This window comes from Muntiacus reevesi, chromosome 2 (assembly GCF_963930625.1).
Source record: "Muntiacus reevesi chromosome 2, mMunRee1.1, whole genome shotgun sequence".
In the NCBI taxonomy this organism is placed as follows: domain Eukaryota; kingdom Metazoa; phylum Chordata; class Mammalia; order Artiodactyla; family Cervidae; genus Muntiacus; species Muntiacus reevesi.
In genome coordinates this window covers 53,889,798-53,916,173 of record NC_089250.1, presented here as the reverse complement: position 1 = coordinate 53,916,173, position 26,376 = coordinate 53,889,798, and the positions used below count along the sequence as shown (strand labels likewise).

Sequence of the window (26,376 nt, the reverse complement as noted above, 5' to 3'; positions counted from 1 at the left end):
GGCCTGGGCTTGGAGCCATGAGCGACAGGTTCACAGAGACCGTTCACAGCTCAGCAGTCAGAAACAAGGTCTGCAGCTCAGCATTCACACTCCAACCTCACAGGATGGTCCTTGGAGGTGGCAGCTCGAGATGTCCCTCTGCCAGGAGCCTGCTGCCTGTCGGGTCACCTCCTCACGAGTCACATTCTTCCTTGTTGTGCAATGTCTGGGTTACGAGGGACTCAAAACCAAACCCAACATTCATCTGATGAGAGCTCATGTCATCACAGCATCATTTCTTCCTCATCCTCCCGTCCGTTTCCAGTCCTCCCCATGCCCAGCCCCCAGCAGGTCCCATCCTCGCGCCTGCAGCGAGGTGGTGCCTGCACCCCACTCAGCTGAAGAGAGGCGATGTCCACCTGCTGGGTCTGTGATGGAGAGGGGACACTTCCTCTCCCTTGTGCCTTGGCAGGTCTGGGTTCTACCCCAGAACCACTGTGGGCAAAGGGGCAGGCAACACGGGTCATCTCTTTGGGGCCCAAATATGGCACCAGGGGAGAGGGCCTGTCCTGCTCAAACCCACTTGAGATGGAGGTGAGGGGCTTCCCAAAAGAGATGGTGGGTTCCAACTGGCAAATATGCATTGCACTTGCTCCTCCCAGGACTCCTCAGACTCGCATCCACAGGACCACACCCTGTCCACAAGAGCAAGTGGGAGGACCAGGAGCAGCCAGGTGACCTGGGAGGACTTCCCTCTGAATCCCTCCTGCCTTGGAGCGAGGTCCCGATTTGGATTCCATGAAAGCAGAGCCTCGGTCTGGCTCACTTCCCTATCCTCCGCCCCCACGCCCGGTGCAGAGCACAGAGGGGGCACCTGTCGTCACGGGCACGTCTCCACACAAAGCCGGATGACATTTGCCTTCACGATGAAGGTCCAGTCAAACCGAGGTGAGCAACTGTGCTGCTCACCGGGAAGGTCCCTCCCCCTCTACTGCAGTCATTCAGAAGCTCTTGGAGTCAAAATGTACCTTTTTTTTATAAAATAAAGTAGCTAATTAAATTGCACACACTTTCTGAATAAAAATAAAACTGTAGAGTAAACATCTGTGCACCTGAGGTTCACCCAGCCCCTTCCCTGCATCTTGCATCTTTATCAGCTGGAGAGCAGCCCGCTTGCGGAGCGCACCCTTTCTGTTTATAACGCAACCTGGGGCACAGGCCTTGATTTACAGACTCGTGTTGGTGTAAAAAGGGGAGAAATCTGCATAAAGTCAAGGCAAATTCTATTTTTTTTAAATGTTTGAGTGTGTTTTGTTACCACTTCACACGTGTCTGGTTGGTGCCTATGCAGCTCAGACCTCTCGCGCCTTAATTAGCAGAGTATGCAGCTCATTTCGGCTGCGCTGCCCGTACAGTGAAGGCGATTCATTGATTTTGAGCTGAGACTCAGGGAGGGAAGTCAGTCTGTTGTGTGTCTTCTGCAGGCTGAAGCCGAGATGCCTTGTGTAGATGATTCTGCATCTCTGTCTGCAGACCCTGTCTGTGAAAGTGCAGGAACAGAGTGAGATCATACTGACCAATGTGCAATAGGGCTTCAGAAGTGGGGCACGACCTCCCCACCCCCAGCTTTGTTCATGTCAAAAGTTTAGCAGTAGGGCTGTGACTCCCCAAAAAAGTCGAGGTGACCCTGAGCCTCACAGAGACCCCCTGAACCCTGAGCCAAAGTCAGTGACAGCAGGCAGCCTCTCTGGGACCCAAGGGCCTGGGAAAGTCACGATCACCAAACTTGGAGTCTGTCCAGGGCCTGGGTCCCAGCCTCTTGTCCATGAGGGCTTATCTGCAAACCAACAGCCAGTGAACACACCCCAAAGTTGACCATGACCCAGAAAGCAACTTCTCTGCTAGAATAGGGAAGGGGAAGCAGGAGAGTCTTCCTCCAGGGTCGTCTTGCTCTTTTCTGATCTGGTTCTCAGAAGAGGCAGAAAGCCTGAGAGAGAAATGGTGCATGAACAAGGAAGATCCTAGGAGCTGCCTGTCTAGCCTGGCTCCAAATATGCAAGAGTGGACATATCATGTGTATTCACTTCCTCTTGTTGCTGTAACAAATAAACAGAGAGGGTCTTAAAATTGCAGATTTATGATCTCACAGTTCCAGAGGTTGGAAGTGCCGATGTCAGCGGGAGGTTCCTCCTGATGTCTTCACGATAGGATCTGGATCCTGGCCTTTTCCAGCCTCTGGAGGCATCCAGGCTCCTGGACCCCCAGCCCCTCCTCCATGGTTAGGGAGCAGCAAAAAGTCTTCAGTCATCACATCCCTTCTCTGACCCTCCCACCTCCCTCTTATGAGGACCTGTGACAACACTGGGCCCCTAGGGAATCCGGGGTCACCTCCCATCTCAGAGTCCTTAATTAATCCTATCTGCAAAGTCCCCTTTGCCTTGGAAGGTGACATCTTCACAGCATCCAGAGGTTCAAACATGGACATTTGTGGATGCTATTATTCGGCCCCCACAGTATGACTCTCTCCAATACCTGAAATCTCTCCTGGAGGCTGATGGCCATGGGCAGCATCAGGCCCCTTCTGTCACCCTCCCCAGTGGAGCCATCTCAGGGTCCTAGGGCCTCACCAGCGTGCGGGTCAGCCTGTCCTTGGGTTGTCCTGTCATCATCATGGGACACCACCCTGGTGGTCCTCCCAGCGTTTGTCATTCAAATCTCAGCACAAACATATGTACCTAAGCTCCCTCCTCAGGGAAGCCTTCCCAGCTGCCTCATGGCAAAAAGCCCCACCTTGTGTGGGGACGTCTGGGAGAGGAGGAGGAGCAAGTGAACGTGCAGGGGGGTGGACGACGAGACCCCTCCTCTCCGGGCAGCCCGGCCTCTCTCTCTTCTCACTGAAGTCACGTCAGCATCACCACTTGCTCTTCTTTCCACATTTAAGTGTCTTGTCTGTGACATCACACTGTTCGGGCTTTGTGTGTGCTGCTGTATTACTCAGGCTTTAGAAGCACCTCCCCTTGCCGACTTCTCCCCCCTTACACCCAGGTTAGGACAGCACTTCACGTGTGCAAGCCTTCCAGACAATAGAGGAACCTCTAATAAGCACAAGGTCAGGATTCTTTCTGCTAAGGTCCACCACTGGCTTCACCCCTGCTCCGGGAATAAAATCCTTATGCCCCTAGATAGCCTAGACTCTACCCCCCTGCTCCTGGTCCTGGGGTGTCCTATCCTGGTCCTTGGGTGCCCACGGCAGTGTCCACTCCTTCTCAGCAGATCTGAGAAGCCCCTTCCACCCAGAGAGACCTCTCTGACCCCCTTTCAAGTCAGAGTGCCTGCCCTGCCCACTGCCGGGTCACTCAGTTTTCTTCCACGCTCTTTTCCAACTCTGTGTTTGCCTGTCTTCAATGGATCAATTTAGTCTATTTCTCCCCCTAAAAGCCCCAGTCTTGCCTGCTGCTCTGTCTCCAGTGGCAGCACGTTGCCTGGCCACAGCGAGGTGAAGGTTTTCAGGGTGTCCCAGTAGATTTTCACTCAATCCTGTCCAACTCTTTGCAACCCTATGGGTTGTAGCTGCCAGGCTCCTCTGTCCATGGGATTCTCCAGGCAAGAATACTAAAGTAGGTTGCCATTTCCTTCTCCAGGGGATCTTCCCAACCCAGGGATTGAACCCGCATCTCTTAAGTCTCCTGCATTGGCAAGCGGATTCTTTACCATTAGTGGCACCTGCATAATATGATTTTCACTCAGACAACAGTAAAATATATTGAGATGAGGGGAAAAAAACCCCAGGTGACAGTAGCAGTGACCCAGAACCCACAGAGGCTGCCAGCTCCAGGGCAGTCCATGCCATGGCTGCCCAAGGGAGGTGAGGAGTGCAGGGCGCCCAGCCTGGCTGCCAGCTCTCCTACCCATGGGATCTTTGCCTGCCATCGGTCACTGTGAGATATAAGGGGACAAGCCTATCAGGAGGATGCAGCTTCCCCGTGAGGAGCGATGGCATTTTCCTGGGAGGTCACCTTCAAGGGTGCCACCGACAGCCCTCCATCCCCTCTGCATGCCTGCGGTCGGCCACTGCTGTGTGCAGAGCCTGCCGTGCCCCACTCCCACCCACACCAGGCTCCCTGCTCCTCCTCCTGCACAACACAGATAAGGAAAATGGGACCTGAAGCTCAGGAATCTTGGCTCAGGGTGGCCAGCGTGGTAAGTGGCAGCACTGGCACCCAGCCACAGGTCTGCTCTGAAACATTCCAGAAAAGCGATTCTGCCGGGAAACGCCATCTGCACAGCTGAGTGCTGTGTGGAGCGGCATAGGCTCAAACCGTGGGCTCCTGTTCATTTCCAGCCATCTCCCCTTTGACTGGCAGAAGTTCTCCTCACACTGGGTCTTCCCTGCCCCATCAGGCCTGGGTCGTTACCTCCTCCTGTCCTGTCAATTCTAAACCCACCAGCAAATCACTTCTATTTATTAGGTTTGTTCAGATGCAGATCTCTTCTTTATATGTTATCTATGCATCATTTCCCCCTTAATTTTCCATTTTCATATTCAAAGGAAGTTTTCTCTTTCTGATTATTTGCCCAAATTCAGCTCAATAGGATGTAAGCTCAATAGGAAGATCTGTTGTGGGACCCTCCTGAAGTTTGGTGGAGCTTTAGAGATGATGATAATGATGGTCATGATGGTCATGATGATGATGGTGATGATAATGATGATAATGATGGTCATTATGGTCACGATAATGGTGATGATGGTGGTAATAATTGTGATGATGATAATGATGGTCATGATAATGGTGATGATGGTCATGATGATGGTCATAATGATGGTGGTTATGATGATGATGGTGGTGATAATGACATTGATAGTGATGGTCATGATGATAATAGTGATGATGATAATGATGGTGATGATGATAATGGTCATGATGATGATGATAATGTTGACGATGGTGATGATGTCATGGTGATGGTGGTTATGATGATGGTGGTATGATGACAATGATAGTGATAGTCATAATGGTGATGGTGATGTTAATGGTGATGATGATGAAGATTGCATCCAACACTCTTCACCATGGATGGATTCTTTGACACAGTCCTAAGACCTTCACACACATTAACTCATCTGATGCTCTCAATAACCTTATGAAGCATCTGCCTTCTGCAGACAAGGAATGTGAGGCACAGGGAACTGGCGTGACCTCCAGAGTCACTCACGCAGTGAGTAGCAGAGGTGCAGCCTGAACCCAGGCTGCTGGGACCACAGGTCCTGCTCTTAGCCTCCATCTTTGGAGAATGCACCAGATTGTGGGAGACAAGACACACATACGCACGCACACATGCACGCACGCGTGCACACACACATGTGCACCTCAAAGCAATCAAATAACAGCTCAGAAATTGCCCACTGTGGTTCAATCATTAATTTATTCACTGAACAAACATCTGAGTGCCTACTGTGTGCTAATAAGCCTGAGGACAGAAGTGTGGATGAAGCGGATGTGGTTTATGGAGCTTAAGGTGGGAGGGGGAAGCTGCCCTCCTCACTGCTGTCCCGGGTGCCCCATGACTGAAAAAGGAGGTGTGGAGAATGATGCTGTGAGATTCAGGGTGCAGAGGTGATGCAAGGACTGGAGAAGGTGACTCAGCTTCCCAGCATCAGGGTCTTCATCTGATTGCTGTAGAGAGATTGAGAACCAGAGGGGGCACAGGGGAGGACAAGGGGGAGAGGACGAGTGGAGAAGGGACCCTGTGGAGACCTGGCCTCCGGTCTCCTGGGCGACAGGAGGGAGAAACCCCTGAGGAGGGTGAGGAGCGCGGCAGCTTGAAGTGGGGCAGAGAAGGTGGGGTGTGGACGCTACAATGAAGCAGCATTTCCCCCTCCAACTTGGTCCTTGTCCTTCTGCTCACTTCCTCATCCTTGGAGACCCCCACTGGGGGTGGGAGCACAGCATCTTCTCTTCTGGACTTTTATACTGATTTCCAAGTCAGTTTAACCAAGAGACACTGACTCTGAGACTGCGAATTAGGCTTCCGTCTTCCTGTCGCAGTCTTGTCTCAGCTCAAAGGATCAGAAGAGAGTCCTTGGCAGAGAGCAAGGCAAGTGGGGTGGGAGAGTGGCAGGGGGGTGCTGGTGGAAGAGGCCCACATCCCCCTCCTTCCCCAACCGACCCACCTGCAGCCAGGCCACCAGCACCTTCCACAGCACTTTGTTTCTGGTGCACCAGCTGGCCCTACCTGGGGGGTTGAGTGTGGAAGACCCAAGCCTGGGTGGTGGGGAGGAGGAGGAAGCAGGTAACCTGAAGACTGACAGCCTCCTGGTAGCCCACCCAGTTCTCAGCATCTTTCCTGAAGGAAAACTAAGCAGCAGAAAGCAGCCACTTTCTTTGGCGTCTTCTGTTAAATTTCATTTTTAACTGCATGAGTTATCACATGAGTGATTCCGTATCGTTGGGAAGTCAAGTTGTGCCATTTGAGTAGCAACAGCCCCACATTCAATCGATTCTCCCCTGGAGAAACCGTGTTTACTGCCTCATGTGTTTACTTCCCTGCACAGTTAAAAACATACCTAAGCGTGCACAGATTTGTCTTCCATTTTAGAGACATAAGTGATGTTACCGTGCTGCTATGAGAACTTGCTTTTCTAGCTTCAGGGATCCTTCTGAAGTGTGGGGCCTGAGAACTACTTACCCAGATGCCAGGATCATGGCTCTTCTGGAAGCATCACCTATTACTTGCAACAAGCCAGAGTTGGGAAAGAGATGGAACTGGGGCTTGCAAACTGAGAAAGCTCCAGATTTTTAGGTTGCTTTCCAAAGCGGTTTAACAGAGTTAACACTGAACCCCGGGCCCTGAGAGAGGACCGACTCCTTCCTGTAGCCATCATTCTGAGGTTCTGTGGTCCAAGGTGTCAGCCTGTTTCCAGAAGCAGGGTCTGGGCAGGGAGGGCTCTGTTCTCTTCAACTCACACTGAGGACCAGCCCTGCTCTCGGGCAGTTCCAGGCCCTCAGCAGGATGAGACGCATAGAGTGAGGACCCTGAATTCTACATGGAGGGACCAGTCCCAGATGCCAGTGGTCACCTGAGCAATGGCACATCCCCCCCAGAGGTGAAACCAAGTCTCCATTTAGACCTGAGGCTCAGGTCCTTGGCTTTCTTACCAGGTGGCTCTGTTCCTGAGGCCCCTGCTCTTCCCTCCCGCAGCCAGCCCCCACGCAGACCCCCACCCACTCTTTCTCTATCCCAGTGCAGGGCACTTGTATCTTTTATTCAACTTTCCTCCTGGAACTCACTCGCCCACGGTGGTTCTCAGTAAGCTGGCCCCCCTCTCGGTTCTGCCTTTCCTGGAAAAGCCAACAAACCTTGCACCTCATAAATTTTAACAGCCTTCTCAACTGATGTATTTCATGTCTGAATTGTTTTATCTGCCTCACTTTGATTGCAGGCCCCGAGGGCTGAGACCTCATCCTGTTTCATCTTTTGTGCAGCTCCAAGCACACTCTTGGCATCCCGCTCGTACAAACACACAAGAAGATAAATATATGCAAACATCTCTAATTGTTTTATTTAGAGCCGTTTGACAGTAGATCAGAGATGTGTGTGTCCCTACATATCTGAGACTGGAACGCAACTTCACCACATGTCTTAATCTGTTCCTTGGGTATTAGTAATTTATAAAGCGTGGTTTATTTGCTTAGAATTTCTCTTCATGACTTTAAATGTGTGCATACTATAAAGGAAAAATTTAATCTCCAATGTCTGATTAACTTTTGCCAAACAAGCTTCTTAGAATTATCTGTGCTACGTGGAGACTTAAAAATAAGACTCAAATCATTTGTCTTTAAAAACACAAGTCTTCCTCTGCCTCAGCATTAAGTGATGTTAAAACAAAAAGGCTCGATTTGGATTTAAGACAGATGCAAATTAATCAGGAGTGATTTCTTCTTCATCTAAGTTTTTCAATGTTTGCAGAAGGGAAATAATTAAGTTAGGTTTGTTTTAACCTTTCCATTTAACTTTGTTTCTAATGTATAAATTTTCAGGTTCTTTTTTTTTTCTGCTGGAAAATTTCTGTTATATTCTGTGAATATAATATGCCTGTAGCTTATATAATTCAACAAGTGACATACAGAAACAGGTGAGTCCACAAGAGAAGCCAAAGCTCTCCTGAGTCTTCCTTTCAAAATGCACTTGTAGAACACCTACTGTGTGCCAAGTAAAGTACTAAATGATGAGAATTCAGGGGTGAAACAGAAAGACAAGATTCCAGCCTCAGGGACCCCCAGACTTTTGGGGAGAGGCAATTAAAAGCAGGTGAACCAACACCATAAACAGAAACTGTAATCAGCAGCGCCGGAGGGGTTCCCCGGTGCTGAGAGTGGTTCTCCCTGAGAAGGGGCAGTTGGGGGCAGCTGAGGTTTCTCCTGCAGGAAGGAGGGCTGGGAGGGAGCCTTGGGCAGGGGAAGAGCAGGTGCAAGGACCCTGGGGTGGGAGAGAACCCAGTGGTCCCACAGACAGAGGCTCTGTGGAGAATTTTATACCAAAAACCCAAGTAATTGATGAAATGCAAGTTGTGTTCACTCAACTGCTGTGGGCAGACTCGTGTGAAGGGATCAGAGGGAGAGAGGTCAGCCCTGTGCAAGATTTATAGACAGGGAGCAGCGAGGGGGGATGTGATGGGGCTGGTGTCCAGACTTGACAGCACAGACAGAAACAGCCAGAATGCTGCCCTGAGCCGGGCGCCCTGGAGGCAGGTTTAGGTTTGCTTTACGTGTGATCCCAGGAGCCTCGGTGCCCACTGGGCAGGAAGGGATCTTCCTCGCAGCCTGCAGGGTCTCAGCACCCCATGGGCAGGGAGATGCGGGTGTCCACCGCACCCCGGGGACAGGGTGGCTCTCCCCCACTGTGTCAGCAACCATAGACTCAGGCCCACACTGACTCTCTGGCAAAAAAAACATTTTTCTTTATAGGAAATGAATAGTCTCCTTGCACATTTTAAGAACAGAGTATTTGGAATCAGTAGATTTCTGAAATGCTTCATCTGGAGGGAGTTCGGGCAGGACACAGAGCCTTTCCTCTGCCAGGTTCTGACCATGGGGCAGCCTCCTGGCCTGAGGGGCTCTGTGGGCCCCAGGTCAGAGGCAGCGCAGCAGTCAACACACTGTCCACCGTCCTGAAGTCACTCTGGGTGTTGGGCTACAATCCAGATACTTGTGGCTGACCACTGGGGGTCCCTGAGTCTCCAGGCTCCACTCTAAGGAATAAGGCCCAGCCTCGCTCTGTCTGTGACGCTCACCATCGGGTCTGCACGCCCCCGTGCGACACGGCAGTGGTCCAACAGAGCGTCTGCCGGGGTCTCGAGGATACGGCTCCCCAGGCCTCAAGGCCGCCTCCCGTCCGCCCCACCTGCCCTTCCCCACTGGCTCCTCGCTCCACCTGCGTTCTCTCTGTGCTGCCCATCCGTCTGCCATCCGCCTCCCCGCTCTGGTGCATAACTCTGCTAGTTCGTTCACGGTGCCTTTTTATCAGTCGTGTCCCCAGAGAGGCGTCCCCAGCACACAGGAGCCACTCACTGAAGACCTGGTCAAGGTGTGAGTGGCCCTGGTGGGTCCTCTGGGGTCCCGCTGGGGGTTCCCTGTGAACAGCCCTTGTGCCCTGCGCGCCCCCCCCCCCACCAGCCTGCAGTCTGTGATGAGTGTTGAGACAGCTCCACTCTGACTGCAAACTGCAAGGTTCTCAGCGCACGACCGCTGCAGAGGTGCTGCCTGGGGAGGCGCCCATGGGAAGCAGCGTTTCCTCTGCGCTCAGAAGGGAGAGGAGGCTTTATTCTATGTCAGGAAACAGCCTGTGGGAAGGATTGGAATGGGCCGGGGCGGGGGCACATACAGGAGGTTGCCCATTCCCACAGGCCCTGTGGGTGTCAGTGGGAAGCTGGCTGAGCCCTGGAGAAATGGGCACCTCCCCAGGGCAGGAGGTGGGGTGGGGACAGGGCGTGGCAGGGGAGAGGGCTTCACGGGGAGCTGAGCCTGAGCCAACCCTAGCCACCCAGGGAGCCGGTCACGCAGGATCGGCGAGGACCCCGAGCTGCCAGGACCTGGGGCCAGGGCGAGAGAGTGGAGGGCGACAGTCACCTCCTCCTGTCGGCAGCACAGTGATGCCATCAGGGAATGTTCTAGCAGGACGGTTCTGGCAGCTACGAGACCAAATTCCTGAGACAAGCACATTAAACCCGATCTCCCCTCACTGCTTCTCACACAGACAGCACGGCAGCTCTGACAACGTGGCTGTAGCGGTTCTCTGGAAACGAGGGATCACCCGTCTTTCAAAGTAACAGTCCCGAGGAGGCATCAAGGGTCTGCCGGCAGGCCCTGGCGGGGTTGCCTCTCTCCTGGCAGCGTTTCTAGTTGCTAGTTACAGGGTGCTTAGATTTTTATTCATTTTTTTCATGGCTTGGTTTTGGTCAGATGTTTCTAGGAATCTATCCATTTCTCCCAGGTTATCCAGTTTGTTAGCTCATCATTGTTCATGGTATTCTCTTATAGCCTGCTTATTTCTGCTGGCATTGGTGGTAATGCCCTCTCTCTCCTTTCTAATTTTAGTTATTTGAATCTTTTCTCAGTCTAACTAAGGATTTGTCACTGAAAAAAAAAAAAGTCTCAAAACACAAAATAAGGCAACAGGAGAGGGAAGGAGAGTCAAAGAGGGAAAAGACATACAGAAAACAGTAAAGATGGCGATAGTAAGTCCTCCCCTATTGGTAATCACTCTAAGTGTAAATGGATTAAACCCCCTAATTAGAAGATACACAGTGACCGAATGGATCAAAAAAGACAAAATAATGAAATCCAACAATATGCTGTCTGCAAGAGATTCACTTTAGATGCTAGGACACACAGAGGCCGATGATAATGTATGTTGATTGCCTTCTTATCCCCCTTTGTGTCTATTCTGTTGGTGTTTTCTTTGTGGTTACTGTTGAAATTACATAAAACACATAAAGTTGTAACACTCTCACTTAAGCTGATAGGAACTTAGCTTCAACCACATATGGAAACTATCCTTTACAAGCCTGCAGCCCATTTATCTTACTGTGACACATATTACTTCTTTTTATACTGCAAGTTCATTCACAAAGATTTAAAAAAAAAAAAAAAATCTACACTGTAATTAAAAGTGATTTGTTCTCCAACATTATGACGCTATAGGCATTTTATTTATCTATATAGACACCTCCACCAGAAGGTTTGATATTTCATATTATTTTGCTGTTGAGCATCTTTTCATTTCAACTTGAAAGTCTCCATTTAGTGTTTCTTGCAGGGCAGATCTACTGATGAACTTACTCAGCTTTTGTCTATCTGAAAAAGTCTTAATTTACCTTTAAAAAAATTTGTTTATTTGACTGTGCTGGGTCTTAGTTGCGGCATGCAGGATCTCTTACTTGCAGCATGAGAACCCTTAGTTACAGCACATGGGATCCAGTTCCTTGACCAGGGATCAAACCTGGGACCCCTGCATTGAGAGCACAGAGTCTTAGCCACTGGACCACCAAGGAAGTCCCTTATGTTTCATTTTTGAAGGCAGTTCTGCCAGACGCCATTTTCTTGGTTAGCAGTTTTTTCTTTAGCACTTGGAAGCTTCACCCCTCCCTATAAGTCTGCAAGGTTTCTACTGAGGCTCCACCGACAGTCTTACCCGAGCCCCTCTGTGAAATCTTGCTTTTCTCCTGCTGCTTTTAAGATTCTCTCTTTGTCTGTGATTTTTAACAGTTTGATTATAGCATGTCAGTATAGGTCTCTTTAGATGTAACATAGTTGGTGGTCTGTGTGTATGTGTGTTCTCAGTCGTGTCTGACTCTTTTGTGGCACCATGGACTGTAGCCCACCAAGCTCCTCTGTCCATGTATTTTCCAGGCAAGAATAATGGAGTGGGTTGCCACTTCCTCCTTCAGGTGATCTTCCTGACCTAGGGATCAAGCCTGTGTCTGCTGCATTGGCAGGCTGATTCTACACCACTGAGCCACCTTTAAGCTTTTTGAATTAATGTATTTGTTTCTCTCCTCAGATTTGGGATATGTTCACTGACTGTTTCTTCAAATAGACTCTCTGCCACTTTCTCTTCTCCTTCTTAGGTTCCCATAATGTTTAAGTATTTCAACTTGACAGTGTCCTGTATATCCCTTGGGCCCTCTTCATTTTTCCTCATTCTGTTTTCTTCTTGATCCTCTGACTTGATTATTTTGAATACCCTGTCTTTAAGTTCTCCAGTCTCTCTCCTGCCTGGTCAGGTTCAAGGTTGAACTCCTCTAGTGAATTTCTCGATTCCATCATTGCATTCTTCAGCTCCAGAGTGTCTGCTGCTTTCTTCCTCATAGTTTCTCTTTGTTGGTACATTATTCTCTTCATGCGTCATTTCCCCAATTTCATTTAGTTGTCTTTCTAATATCTTTTACTGCCTTGACCAAGCTTATGATGGTTATTTGGGATCCTTTATCTGGTAAATCATTTATTTCCATTTCTTTAAAGTTGATTTTTGGAGATATAATTTGTTCTTTTTTCCTTGGGACATAGTTGCTTTACGATGTTGTATTAGTTCCTGCTGTAGAACAAAATGAATTAACTTTATGTATACATACATCTCCACCCTCCCACCCATGCCCATCCCCCCCGCCCAGGTCACCATGAAGCATTGAGCTGAGCTCCCTGCTGCTGCTGCTGCTAAGTCGCTTCAGTCATGTCCAAGTCTGTGCGACCCCATAGACAGCAGCCTGTCCGGCTCCTCTGTTCCTGGAATTCTCCAGGCGAGAATACTGGAGTGGGTTGCCATCTCCTCCTCCAATGCATGCATGCATGCTAAGTCGCTTCAGTCGTGTCCGACTCTCTGCAACCCTATGGACAGCAGCCCACCAGGCTCCTCTGTTGACAGGATTCTCTAGGTAAGAATACTGGAGTGGGTTGCCATTGCCTTCTCCGACAGCAGCTTCCTACTAGCTCTCTACTTTACACACACGTCAATCCCGATGTCCCCATTCGCCTCACCACCACCATGCCACCACTGCTGCCCTCCATTCCTTACACCTGCATCTCTAATCCTGCCCTGCAAATAGGTTCATCTGTGTTTCTGTGTTTCTTTGTTGGGACTTGCACATTCGGGGGGAAAAAAAAAGACTGACTTTCTCAGTCTCTATTATCTGATTTATAGAGACAGACCTTCACCAATCCACCAGTTAAAGATTCTGGAGACCTCTCAAGACTTTCTAGTGATGATATTCTCTCTGCTGGCCAATGTAACCTCCTATCTGAGGACCGCCTGTTTCTACTCAGGACTTCTCCCTAGTTTCTGTCTGTGGCACTTCAGCCTCTCTGGTGCTGGACTGCCATGGAATTCCTTTTGTTCTCAGCGGCCCTCAACCTGGCTCCCTTCCCTGTCAACATTTAGGTTTATCCAAGGCAGAAGCTAGTCTCTCAGCCAGACCCCTAAAAAGTCAGAGTATTGGCCCATGTTTCATGCCTCTCTTTCCCTCCCAAGGGAGCAGCCAAGAGTTGGGAGTTTTTAATCAATCAGATTCTTCTGTGCTGGGGGCAGGACTAGGGTGAGTAAATGTCACAATTTTTCCTGTCCATTTTGATGTGGTTCTTCTTGGTTCATCTCAGATGCAGGACTTTCTTAACTGGTTTCTGGATTCTTCTCAAAGGCAGTTGATCTATGTATTGTTATTACATGATTGTTCTCATGGAAGAAGGATTTGGGGCTCCCTCCCCTGTCACCTGGCTGATAGCACTCTCAGTTTTGAAAATTCTGTGCTGGAGGGACAAAATTGTCTTCTGATCCACACTCATCCCCACCGTCAATGCCAGGGGTCTGCACACTTGTCCTCTCAGGGGGCAGAATGTAAATACTTTCAGCTTTGCTTCCTATACTCAGCTACTCAACACGGTAGCCCGAAAAGCCCTCATAGACAATATGTGAAAGAACGGACATGGCTGCATTCCAACCAAACTATTTTCAAAATCAGTTGGTGGTGGGTAGGCTGTAGTTGGCTGACCCCTGATCCTTGTCCAACACAGCCAAGGGATCGAGCCAAAGCCCAGACCAGGTCCCATCACTGGTCAGCCCCCAGGACTCCAGAGTCCACTTTTTGCTCAAAACAGAGTAAGGGCTTTGCAGCAATCACCCTTGTCGCCACCCACCCTCTTCCTTTGAAAAAAAAAATTCTTGGCCACACAGCATGTGAGATCTTAGTTCCCTGACCAGGGGTTGAACCTGCACCCCATACGTTGGAAGCATGGAGTCCTCATGACTGGACCACGAGGGAAGTCGCCACCCACCCTCTTCCCGCTCTTGCCATCCTTCAGTCCCAGTCGCCAGTGAAGCTGTTACTTAGGCACTTGCACTGTTGCTCCCTGTTCCCCCTGCCCAGTATGCCCTTCCTCCTTATATTCACCTGCTTCACAGCTCCACAGCTCTTGTATGACTCTCCCAGACCTGCTTAGACTGCCATCTGGGAGGTTTAAACACAGAAATGTATTGTCTCATAGTTCTGGAGGTTGATGTCCAAGATTAAGGCTTGGCCTCCCCAGGCCTCTCTCCTTGGCTGGTAGATGGCCGTCTTCTCCCTACCTTCTCACCTCCATCAGTTCTCTTCTGTGTGTTTAGTCCAGCCACTCACTGTGTCAGACTCTCTGTGACCCCATGGACTGCAGCACACCAGGCCTCCCTGTCCATCACCAACTCCCGGAGCTTGCTCAAACTCATGTCCATCAAGTCAGTGATGCCATCCAACCATCTCATCCTCTGCCATCCCCTTCTCCTGCCCTCAATCTTTCCCAGCATCAGGGTCTTTTCCAGTGAGTCAGTTCTTCACGTCAGGTGGCAAAGTATGGGGCTTCAGCTTCATTATCAGTCCCTGTGTGTGTATTCATAATCTTCTCCAAGAATACCAGTCATATTGGATTAGGGCCAACCCATAAAACTTCCTTTCACCTTAATCACCTCTCTGAAGACCATGTCTGCAAATACAGTCACATCCTGTGGTGCTTGGGGGATTCAGGCTTCAGTGCATGCATATGAAGGACATCGCTCATCCCACACACTCCGCCTGAGACCTGCCCTGACCACCCTGTCTGGTCAGCAGCCTGCCACCTTGCCTCAGAGCTCTGAATTTCCTCATCCTGCTCTCCCCACTTAGCACCACCCCTGCCTACATCCAGCAGGGTCTACTAGCACTTCTACAGTGTTTGTTCTCTGGGCTTCTTTATATTCTGAAAAATTATTCAAGACCCAAAGCGTTTTTGTGCATACAGGTGAAATCTTCCCATATTTACCACAGTAAACATTGGAACTGAGATATTTGAAACTAGTTGTTGATGAATTCATTTAAAAATAAGAAAAATAAACCCATTACATTGCTAACATAACACATTTTATGAAAAATAACCATATTTTACAAAAACAAAACCAAATAAGTGACAAGAGCAGCAGTGTTTTACATTTTTGCAAAACTCTTCATGTCTGGAAAAAGACTGCTGTATCTACTTCTGCAATCCCTATGTGATGTGTTGTTTGGGTTGAAAAATATATGGAAAAATTTAGCCTCACTCAGATTTGTGGTGTGTGTTTTAATCATCTTTTCAGATAATCCTGGATACTCTTCTTTGATATTATACCAAAAGTTGATGTATTAGTTTCTTAAAGGCTAGCTGCAATGTGGGAAGCTGAGACCATCTCATTGAACTTCTCATACTCCATTAAATTAAAATCCATGGACCTGTCTTATGTTTAGAATGAGTCTCTAACGGATGAGTAATTTTAAAACATCATGGCTTAGCCTTTGGAAATTGTTGTTTTTCTGCATTATGTGTAGCTTCAGTCATACAATATTTTAAAAATCACATTTATTAATACCGCCACGAGTCTCATCTGAAAAGTCTTTCATTGTTGGGACACTTTCAATCTCACAATAACAGACACAAATTTTCTGAAATCTAATTTTTGCTTGAAAAAAAGCTCTAATTTTATCACTGGCAACAAATGTTGTCAGTTGTTTTCCTCAAAGTGACAGACTCACTTTGTTCATCTTCAGGCAAATGTCTGCCAAACACTGGGAGATGACAAACTGTGGTTTGCCTGTCAGTTGTTCTTTTAAGAAGTAATAATTTTCCATGAAAAAAAAAAAGTGTAGCTAGTTCAGCTGGCAACTCAAACAGTCACACAAGTGCTTCACCTCAAGACAAACACTTCCCTTTGGTATTTATCTGAACTTTCCCTTTCATCACACTGGATAATAAAAATAAATATATTAAGGTTTAATAAAATTAATTCTGCTTCTGCTTCAACAAGGACATTCTTTAATGGAATAATGTTTTTCCCACAGTGAAGGCTTGGTGATAAAAAACATGATGACTTCATGGCCCTGGTTTTTGCCAAGGCACTCACCATTTTACCGTTTTATTATGATAAAATTTATATACCAAAAAATTCACTCTTTCAAAATGTAAAATTCAGAATTTTTAGTGTATTCAGAGTTGTGCCACCATCACCATTAATATAATTTTAGAACATTTTCATCACCCCAAAGTAAACTCCATACTCATTAGCAGTTGCTCCCCATTCCCCTCCTAACCTCCCACTCACTGCACACACACACACACACACACACACACCCTAGACAACCAACCACCAATGTACATTCTATCTATGTACATTTACTTATTATAAATGTTTTATGTAAATGGGATCATATAAGATGTGGTTTTTTGTGACTGGTTTCTTTCAATAGCATGCTGTTTTCAAGGTTCATGGGTTTTGAAGTTTTATCAGTGCTTCTTTCTTTTCTATTGATGAATAGATTTTCATAATATGATATCATAAGCAGAATAATGGCCCCCCAAAGAGGTCTACTCCTGACTCGGGAAGCTGTGACTATATCACTGCATATGGCACAAGACACTTTGCAGGTTGAGTCAGTTAAGGACCTTACGGGACTTCCCTGGCAATAGAGTGGTTGAGAATCCACACTTCCATTTCAGGGGGTGAGGGTTCAGTCCCTGGTTGGGGAGCTGGGACCCACATGCCGCGTGGCACAGCCACAAAAAACAAAAAACAAACCATAAAGGACCTTGAGACAAGGAAATTACCCTGGATCATCCAGGTGGGTGCAGTGTTATCACAAGGGCTCTTATACAAGAAGGAGCCACAGGTCAGAGTCAGAGAAAGAGATGTGGCAATGGAAGCAGAAGTCGGGGTGATGTGGGGCCAGGAGCTGAGAAACAAATGTGCCTCTAGACACTAGAAAAGGCAGGGAAACAAGTTCTCTCCTTGACCTCTAGAAAGAACACAGCTCTGTGATCTTTTTCAGATTCCAGCCTACAAAACTGTAATGAATTTGTGTGGTCTGGAGCCATTGAGTTAGTAGTCACTTGTTAGAGCAGCTGCAGGAAAGTAATGTGTGTGGATCTATCACATTCTGTTTATTCATTCTTCCTCGATAGACACTTGGATCACTGCCACCTTTGGGCTTTTAAGAATAAACTATTAGGACTATTTGTTTACACATTTTTGTGTGGACATATGTTTTCAATTCTTTGGCATATACACCTAAGAGTGAAATTGCTGGGTCCTATGTTGAACATTTTGAAAAACTGCCAAGTTATCATTTTGCAAAGCAACTACATCATTTTCAGTCCATCAGCAATGTATTAGGGTTCTAATGCATCCACATATTCACCAACACTTGTTGTCTTCTGGGTTTTGTTTAAATTATTATTACATCGATTCCTATTCATAGTAGATGTGAAGTGGTAGCTTATTATGGAAAGGCTGAGAGCCAAAGAATAGAAGCTTTCAAATTGTGATTCTGGAGAAGACTCTTGAGAGTCCCTTGGACTGCAAGATCAATCGTAAAGGAAATCATTCTTGAATATTCTTTGGAAGGACTGATGCTAAAGCTGAAGTTCCAATAGTCTGACCACCTGATATGAAGAGCTGACTCACTGGAAAAGACCCTGATGCTTGGAAAGACTGAGGGCAAGAGGAGAAGTGGGTGACAGAGGACAAGATGGTGGATGGCATCACCAACTCAGTGGGCATGCATTTGAGCAGAGTCTGGGAGATAGTGGAGGATACAGGAGGCTGGCATGCTGCAGTCCATGGGGTCAACAAAGAGCTGGACATGACTTAACAACTGAACAACAACAACAGCTCATTGTGATTGTGATTTGCTTGGGTTCTGATGGGTCCACAATAATGATATTGCTCATCTTTTCATTCACTTATCTGCCATCTGGGTCTCTGGAGAAATATCTATTCAAGTCTTTTGCCCATTTTAAATTGGGTTATCCATCTTTTTGCTATTGAGCTGTAAGAGTTCTTTATGCATTCTGGGTACAAGTTCCTTATTAGATATATCATCTGCACATATTTCCTCCCCAGATGCTCAGGTCTCTGATCTATGAGTGGTGTATGGGGGAAGGGAGCCCCAGACCTCTCAGCCATGCTGGCCTGGAACAGCCATTCCACACCACAGAGCTTGGGGGAGGTTTGAGGAATGTTGGAGTCCTACTCCTCCCAGAGAGAAGAGAGCCCACTGCCCTAAACAGGGAACCGGAGGGAGGGAGCCCTGTCTTCTTGCCCACACCCACGTGGAGTAGGCTTTTCCTCTAGATGACCTGGAGGGGCAGGGTTAAGGTTAGGGAGCAGGTGGTCTCAAAGACTCAGACTCACACTGTTCCTACTGTGATTTAGGACCTTTGCCTGGATGAGTGTTTCTCCACTTGGTCTATGCTCTTAGGACAATTTCCAAAGATGCTGAATGATTGTTTATTAAATACTTTTACCAGTTACATTTGTTTCTCCAGGGAAGGAGTCTGTGGGGTCCTCACACCTCCATTCCAGAACTCTCTAGGTTCAATATCTTATTATTATTATAAAAATCATTGGACATAGCAGAGCCCCTGAAAGGGTTTTGAGGAAGCTGTGAAATCACAGGAAACGTGTGCCCCGTTGGAGTAGAAGCATTGCAGGGACTTGCATTGTTTGCTGATGTCTCCCAGACACACAGCAGACCTACCTGCCTGCCTGCTCACTCAGTCATGTCTGACTCTGTGCGACCCCATGGTAGCCCACCGGGCTACTCTGTCCATGGGATTCTCCAGACAAGAATACTGGATCTGGTTGCCATTTCCTCCTCTAGGGCATATTCCCTACTGAGGGATAGAACCTGTGTCTGCTACATTAACAGAAGTGTTCTTTATCGCTGAGCCGCCAGGGAAGCCCCCATGGCAGATATTGTGTATTTACTGAAAGAAGGAGCCAAACATCCAGGTGCACGTGGAGGTGCAGGCTCAGAGGTGGGAAGCACGGCTGGGGTGGGGGTGGGGTGAGGTCATCTGCAGCCCTGGGAGGAGCTAGACCCCGTGGGCACCTAAGAAGGGGCTGAACACGGGGTCATCTGCTGTGAGATATTTTTAATCTATCTCAGTAACTGCCCCGCTGCTGCTCCAGGAGGAACAGGCCTGCCTCTGAGGAGGAGGAATAGACTCACCTCCTCCCGCAGCAGGAGTTTCCAGAACGGCCGGGTCCCTGGTGTGTAAACAGGCTCAGAGAACAGCCTATTGTAGCTCAATGAGACCCTGAGCAGCTCCCAGTCCTGAGCACCCGCTACACTGGGGCTCTGGGCCCCAAGGACAGAACACACCCCGAACTGTGCTTCTGCTTGTTTCCTCCAGCCTGCGTGGCGCCAAGGAGCCTCATAGAATGCTCTCTAATTGATAAAATGCAGCAGGAAAAGTAATGTGCTGCTTTAGGAAAGGACTTCAGCGCTGATGCCAGGTGTTAAACACAGCCTGTGTCAGCTGAGTCCTGCGCCCCAGGGCCAGCCACACGGGCACAGTTCCTTTTCAAAACCAATAAATAGGATAGAGTTAATAGCTAGTATCTGAGAACTTTGCACCCGTTGTTTCACTAAATCTTCACTGTGGACCCATCCATCCGTTCACCCAATATTTACTGAGTACCTGCTTTGTGTCTGCATTGACCACTCACTAGGGATGTAAACCATGACTTGCAATTTGGGGACTGTCATTAGGCCTGAGTTGCGTAACAGGAAATAGGTAAAAAGAGGTCAGTAATGGTTTAAGTCGGCTCCCTGCGACCTCCCCGTCCTCTCCTTCACAATTAGGAAACCCAAATGCCATCGTCTTCCTAAAAGCATTAAGGGATCAATCAACCACCCTGCCAGCGTCCACTGTGTATCCCCCCACCTGGCCTACCTCTCATGCTCTGCACATAGGAGGGACTGGGTGCCGGGCGGCCTCTCAGCCCCATCCCGAGTGTCCAGTCTCATCAGAACCACGGGAAGTTCTCCAGGCAGACTCCCTCACCGGAGTGTGCAGGCAGGCACCTTTCTGAGGCCCCATGAGCTGCCTGAGTGAACTCCAGAGGCCATTCCCCACAGAGAAGCCCGAGAAGAGAGGAGGGGGCTTGTGAGGGAATCATGCAATTGATCATGGGAACTCCGTTGAATCATGGGAACCCCGTTCCTCCCTGCTGTCCCATAGAACAAACAAGAAGCATACAGGAGTTAACAGTTCTTTCTTCAAGGAAAATGTTTTCATTGATTCAAGAGCATTCTATGAGGCTCCTTTGCACCATGCAGGATGGAGGAAGCAGGAGCTCATTCAGATTCCAGAGCTGTCCCTTCTGTCTAAGCCTTATGGTGCATCCTACACCGCAGACCTGTGCCTATGGATTAATTCTCTGGGCTGCTTTTCAGGAGCATGTTGGTGGGAAAGATTGAACTGTTGGGGACCAGGCTCTGCCTCTGACTCAAGGAGACGACCGTGGGCTGGGTTGATGGCAACGTTTTCCATAACGGCTTCCCATAAACCCTCCTGGTATAATGTCTGCCCATAAAAATTCAATCTCTTGGCTCAGGGCAAGGAGAGGCCACTCATTCCCCTCCAGAATGTGTGAGCCTACAGGGGGAGGGGTTGGTCCTCTGAGAATATGCGGGCTCTCTGTTACAGCGACAGCCTGGAACAAACACATCTCTCAGCGAGAGGGCAAGTTTGCCTGAATTGAGCTGAGAAATCTCCAGGGACCAAAACAGTATTAAGCACTGGGGGTAAAGTAACTCTGATCTCAACCTCTAAAATCATCTCCCTCCCTGCCAGCGACTTCCCACCACCGTAAAACAAAGGAATTCAAGGTGTTTATATTGACAAGCAAAAGAGCCTTCTTACGGGCACTCATGGTGGGTTATCTTTAGGATTTCCCAAGGCCAACACACATTCTCAGCTAGCTGAAGGGGAGGGGTCCTGATCCAGTAGCTCTGGGGACACCGGCCACACCCAAAGGTTGACAGCTCATTGCCACAGGAAGTGGCAAGTCCCAGTGGCTTGAGGGGATGCAGCCAGGTGCTTCCCAAGGGAAGCCCAGGCTTTCCAGTCATCTCAGTGCCCCAAGTGTCCATAGGAAACACTAACTGGAGGAGCAGAGGCATCAAGTGTGCTGTTTGTAATAAAACCAGTGACTGCCATTTAGTTAAAGTTGTTTATCATTTAATTTGAAAACATTAAAGTCATAATCCCTTCTTGGGTCATGAGCGCCAGCTCTGGTCTGGGTCTGGGGACACAGTGGTGAGCTCGACAGACGACAGACTGATGTCCCAGGAACTCTCATGTTTAGAATAGTGATGATGCATGATGTTACGGAACGGGGGTGGTTAAGTCCCCAATGGGGCCACCTGGGCTTTCCTGGCTTCCTCCGCGTTCTCCCACCCCCAGCGGCTATGTGTCTGTTTCTGAGGTATTTGTATCCTTGATCTTGTTGCCAGATGGGCGGAGCTGTGCTGTGACACGCCCCCCCCCCCCTTTAACAGAGCAATGTTTCCAAATGCATACAATGAAACTTGTTGGATCACAAAGGCAAGCAATTATATTGGAATATGGTTATCAAAATATGAAAAACAAATCTGTGACATAGAAGTGTATATTTTTATTAACCTGCTAAGTAAGAATATCCTGCGGTGGCTCTAACACATTCTGAAATTTCCCAGTGGTGCTGACCATCAGTCCCTCAGGCCACCCACAGCTGCAGCGCAAGATACAAACCTGGGACAACATGCAGGGCACGCTGCTTACAGGGGTGGGATGGGGCTAGCTTGTGCTCTACATTCATGGATTCCCTGAGCTCCAGGCACATGCACGTAGGGCCAGAACCCCTGGCCTGGAAGGCCCTTCCATCTGCTCTGCCCACACCTCCATCCACCCCTCTCCTTCTGCTGTCCTTGTGTGTGCCTGCTCAGTCAATTCAGTTGTGTCCATCTATTTGCAACCCCATGAACTGTAGCCCACCAGGCTTCTCTTTCCATGGAATTCTCCAAGCAAGAATACTGGAGTGGGTTGCCATTTCTTTCTCCAGGGGATCTTCCCAACCCAGGAATGGAACCCACGTCTCCTGCATCGGCAGGCAGTTTCTTTACCAGTGAGCCACCGGGGAAGCCTTCTGCTGTCCTTACTCCTGGCATTTTCTTGAGCCCTGGCAGTCTCTGGCCTCACTGTGTGGATCTTCTGTGGCCCCAGGCCCTGCCTCCCACTAATGCCTGGATTTGTTCTCCCTGTGCATGGCCATCTGGTCCTGGGGGGCTGTCCAGAAAAGTGGAGCCAACAGTGGACATGAATGGGGTGAGTGTGGGGGCAGGAAGGGCTCTCATGGGACAGAGATGAGGGCTGCAGAGTGAGTCTTAAGTGGACAAGCTGACCTGAGGCTCAGCCCCAACCTGGCAGGGCAGGCTTGCAACAACAGGTGGTGATGGGATCAGGGGGGCGGCATGGATGCTGTGACCCCGATTTGGGGACATGCTGGAAGAGATGTCCAACCACGTTTACCCTCCAAGAGGGCAAGCTCCTGTGAAGCAAGCCCCAAGCTAATGCCAGAAGCAGCGATGGATAAGCACCTAGAACCTGCTCTGTGTGCCTCCTTGATCACCGGCCGTGGCCACACCTCTTTCTCTGCATCAGCTGGACCTCCCATCCCTCTTCCTCCTCCTGACACTCTCTCCTATTTCTGCTGAAGCTGAGCCCCACATCCATGTGCCTCGCATGACTCTATGCTCAGGAGTCCCAGCCACAGGACAGAGCATCACCCTTTCCAGAGAACCACTGTCAGAGCTGAGCTGCAGTGACAGGCATTCACTCGGGTTTAACGACGGAAGGTGTGAGGCTTTATTGTAATTTAGGAGTGCTCTCTGGTCATCTTGGTCATCTCTTGACCTGCCTATCAAGAGATGTTTCTCAAGACCAGCTGGCTCCCAGAATTCCGCTATGAATAAGGGGAAGGGGTGAGAGTCGGGGGACATGTAAGAGCGTAGCTGAGGTGCAGGATATGCGGTATTGGAGGGGTGGGGCTGTGGCCAGTTGAGAGGGGCAAGAGTTGCATGAAACCACAAAGGTTACATTGCATCATTTACTTTTTGGCCAAAACGACATGAAAGAGGAGGGCAGTGGGGCTGAGCATCAGTTCCTGGATTCATGGCTTTCTGAATGCCAGCACGTAGCGCTCCCTGGGGCAGGGAGGATGGGACCTACTCTGCAGCCGTGCTGTCTTCAGGCAGCGCACACACACTCGGGGTGATTCAGGACACAGACTTCAGTGCCAGACAGAGTTCCTCCACTTCTCTGCCACAAGGCCTTGGGCTGTGCCTCAGTTTTCCCATCTCCGTGGTGGGAACCCTGATGGTGCCTACGTCACCAGGCTGCTCTGAGAATCTAACACAGAGTAAGCACTCAGCCAGAGACTTCTGTGTTAGTTACTTTAACATAACCTTGAGGACAATTTTTACCCTATTCGCCTGCTGGTAAACTCCTACTCATTCTTCAACACCCTGCTCCTTTGTCCTTCCTTGAGGCAGCTCTCCTGACTTCCATTCCTCTCCTGCTCCAAGTTCCTGCACACTCCTGACCTGTGACCTGACATCTATCTTGCCCTCCCAACACTCAGGGCACAGTAGGTATCGCTGTGCAGACGCTGGATGACCTTCAGTGACTGGTTCAGATGCCACGGCCTTCCTGTGCCTGCCTAGGTGCCACCTCACCACCTCTGCCCACATCCAGCCACACCCTCTGAGATGGGGGTGGAAGCAGAGGTTGGACCTCTTTGGAGTCTCTCTCTCTGGCAGGGGATCCTGTCTCCCAGTCTCTTCCTGGCCCCTCAGGGCAAAATTCCTAGTGTGCAACATGCTGGGGACATTAGTGAGACTTCCAGGAAGAGGTGGCCTTTGAACTGCATCAGGAAACCTTCAGAGGAGTTCCCCAGATAGAGAAGCAAAAATTCCAATTCCTGTAATCTTTTTTGAGGGTTACTAAGACAGGTAAGACAAACAAAGCCTTTGGTACAATAGCACACTTCAGGGATGTTGGTATATGCGTGTGGCTGTGCAACATACACATTCATCCACATATGAGCACACACACACGGCGACTTCTCCACATCCTAGCAGAGACCATAGTGTTCACACTGATGTCACTGCTCTCTTCCCAATTAACTTTTGTGTCAGGAGCCAGGAACACAGTGTCTTTAAGCCCCGGAGGGAGACTCCTGAGACGGTGACTGCGTGACAGTGAGGCCAAGAACTTACGCGGAAGAGGCGGTGCAAACATAATTGCGGCGTCGCCCTGCGGCCCTGCTCGGCCCTACACGGCCCTGTGCCACTAATGAGCCTTCCTGGACAGTGAGGCTGGTCCCCGGTGAGGCCCAGTCCTGGGAGGCAGCTCTAGTAACTGCAGGGGAGCACAGGACCCGGAATGGGAGCCATCTGGCAGTGTAAGAAACGCTCCTCTGGCCTCGGCCTGGACGTGCTCCTGAGCAGGAGGCCGATCTGAAGCCGGGAAGACTGCTCCCGGCACATCCAGGAGTCCAGGCACCCCGTGGTGAGGGACATGGTGGGGGGTGGGGGGAGCCCTCCTTCTGTTTGGCATTTGTTCTTCCTGACGCTCCCCCCCCCTCACACACACACACACACACACACACACACACACACACACACACACACACACACGAGAGCATGTGTGCACACATGCTCCACCCTCCCCACACACACACATGCAGATTTTTCATCTTCATTTTTTGGACAAGGCATTTGACAAATGGCTGCTCCCAACCCAGCGGTTCACGGTAATGGCCTAATTATGGAGCTCCCGGTGGACATTGCTGTGGGCGAGAAAGGGAACTAAGCTGGATGCCCGTGTAATTGGGGGAGATGGCGGGAGGGACTGGCCTGAAAACATAGGTCTCATGGCCCACATGGTCAGGGCTGGACTCAGGCTTCCTGCGTCCCTAGCACACAAAATTCCAGGGTGTCTGCTATGAACACGTGGAAGGCGGGGGCGTTGCCCGTGCCTGTGTTGACTTCTGCATGAAATGGGGAAGACCAGTCCATGAGGTCAGGGGATGGGCCTGGAAGTGATGCTTCCTAGAAAGGAAAGGAAATGAACCTCAGATCAGATTCAAGTTAAGTGGCTCTGGTGACCTTATTTGGAGACGCTGGTGAGGAAGGGCACGAGGCTCATATGCCACCACCTCCAGCTTGGCCTCAAGGTCCCTGCTGTGATAACTTGTCAAGGGCAGGAGGGGCTGGGGTGTCCAGAAGAGATTTTTCTCACTGGCCTTCAGGAAGCTGGTCCAGAGGCCTGACAGGCAGCTTGAGGCAGGACAGAGAAGGGACAGAGCATGGGGCTGGCCGTGGCCAGTGGCAGTAATTTGTCCATTTCTTGGTCTGTTAACCTTTACAATCTTGTTTTAACACCGTCGCTGTTTTAATCTGCCTTTGCCACTCAGCCCCAAAACACAGAAGCTCAGCTGAATACACAGACGTGACGGAAAGCAAGCAACGCTCAGCTGAGGGCCTTCCTTGGGTCTTCAGTGGACACATCCATGGAGGTGGAATTGCCCCAGGCCCAGGAGGCACTGGCCAAGATGTTTTCCTTTTTAACATTTGTCTGCTTTTTTCCTTTTGTAAAAGTGCTCAGTAATATCACAATCTTCTGGAATGCAAAAAGACTTTTTAAAAATCAGAGAAGCTTTTTTATTCCATTTAAGAAGAAATAAAGTCCTATTTCAAAAACACATTTGGTGACCCACATTCATTATTTATGATTTTCTCATGAATTATTTTCCTCACCATCTCTTTAAAATGGACATAAAACCTAACTAACATGGTCATGTGGAAATGGGGGAGATAACATACAGTATGGTTGGCAGCCATGAAATCTGCATTGATGTAATAAGATTCAGTAAAATGTGTGTGACTTTTTGGGCTTCCCAGGTGGCTCAGCTGGTAAAGAATCTGCCTGCAATACAGGAGATCTGGGTTTGATCGCTGGGTTGGGAAGATCTCATGGAGAA

General features: G+C 49.2%; 1 protein-coding gene and 1 non-coding gene across 2 annotated transcripts in view; one reads left to right on the top strand and one right to left on the bottom strand.

Moving 5' to 3' along the window:
• CDH4 (cadherin 4) overlaps positions 1-26,376 on the top strand; it is a 475,364-nt gene that overhangs the window by 240,565 nt on the left and 208,423 nt on the right. The gene's annotated exons all lie outside the window — the stretch shown is intronic.
• Positions 11,458-11,530, bottom strand: TRNAE-CUC (transfer RNA glutamic acid (anticodon CUC)). Its single transcript has one exon. It is a non-coding gene; the product is annotated as a tRNA-Glu (tRNA).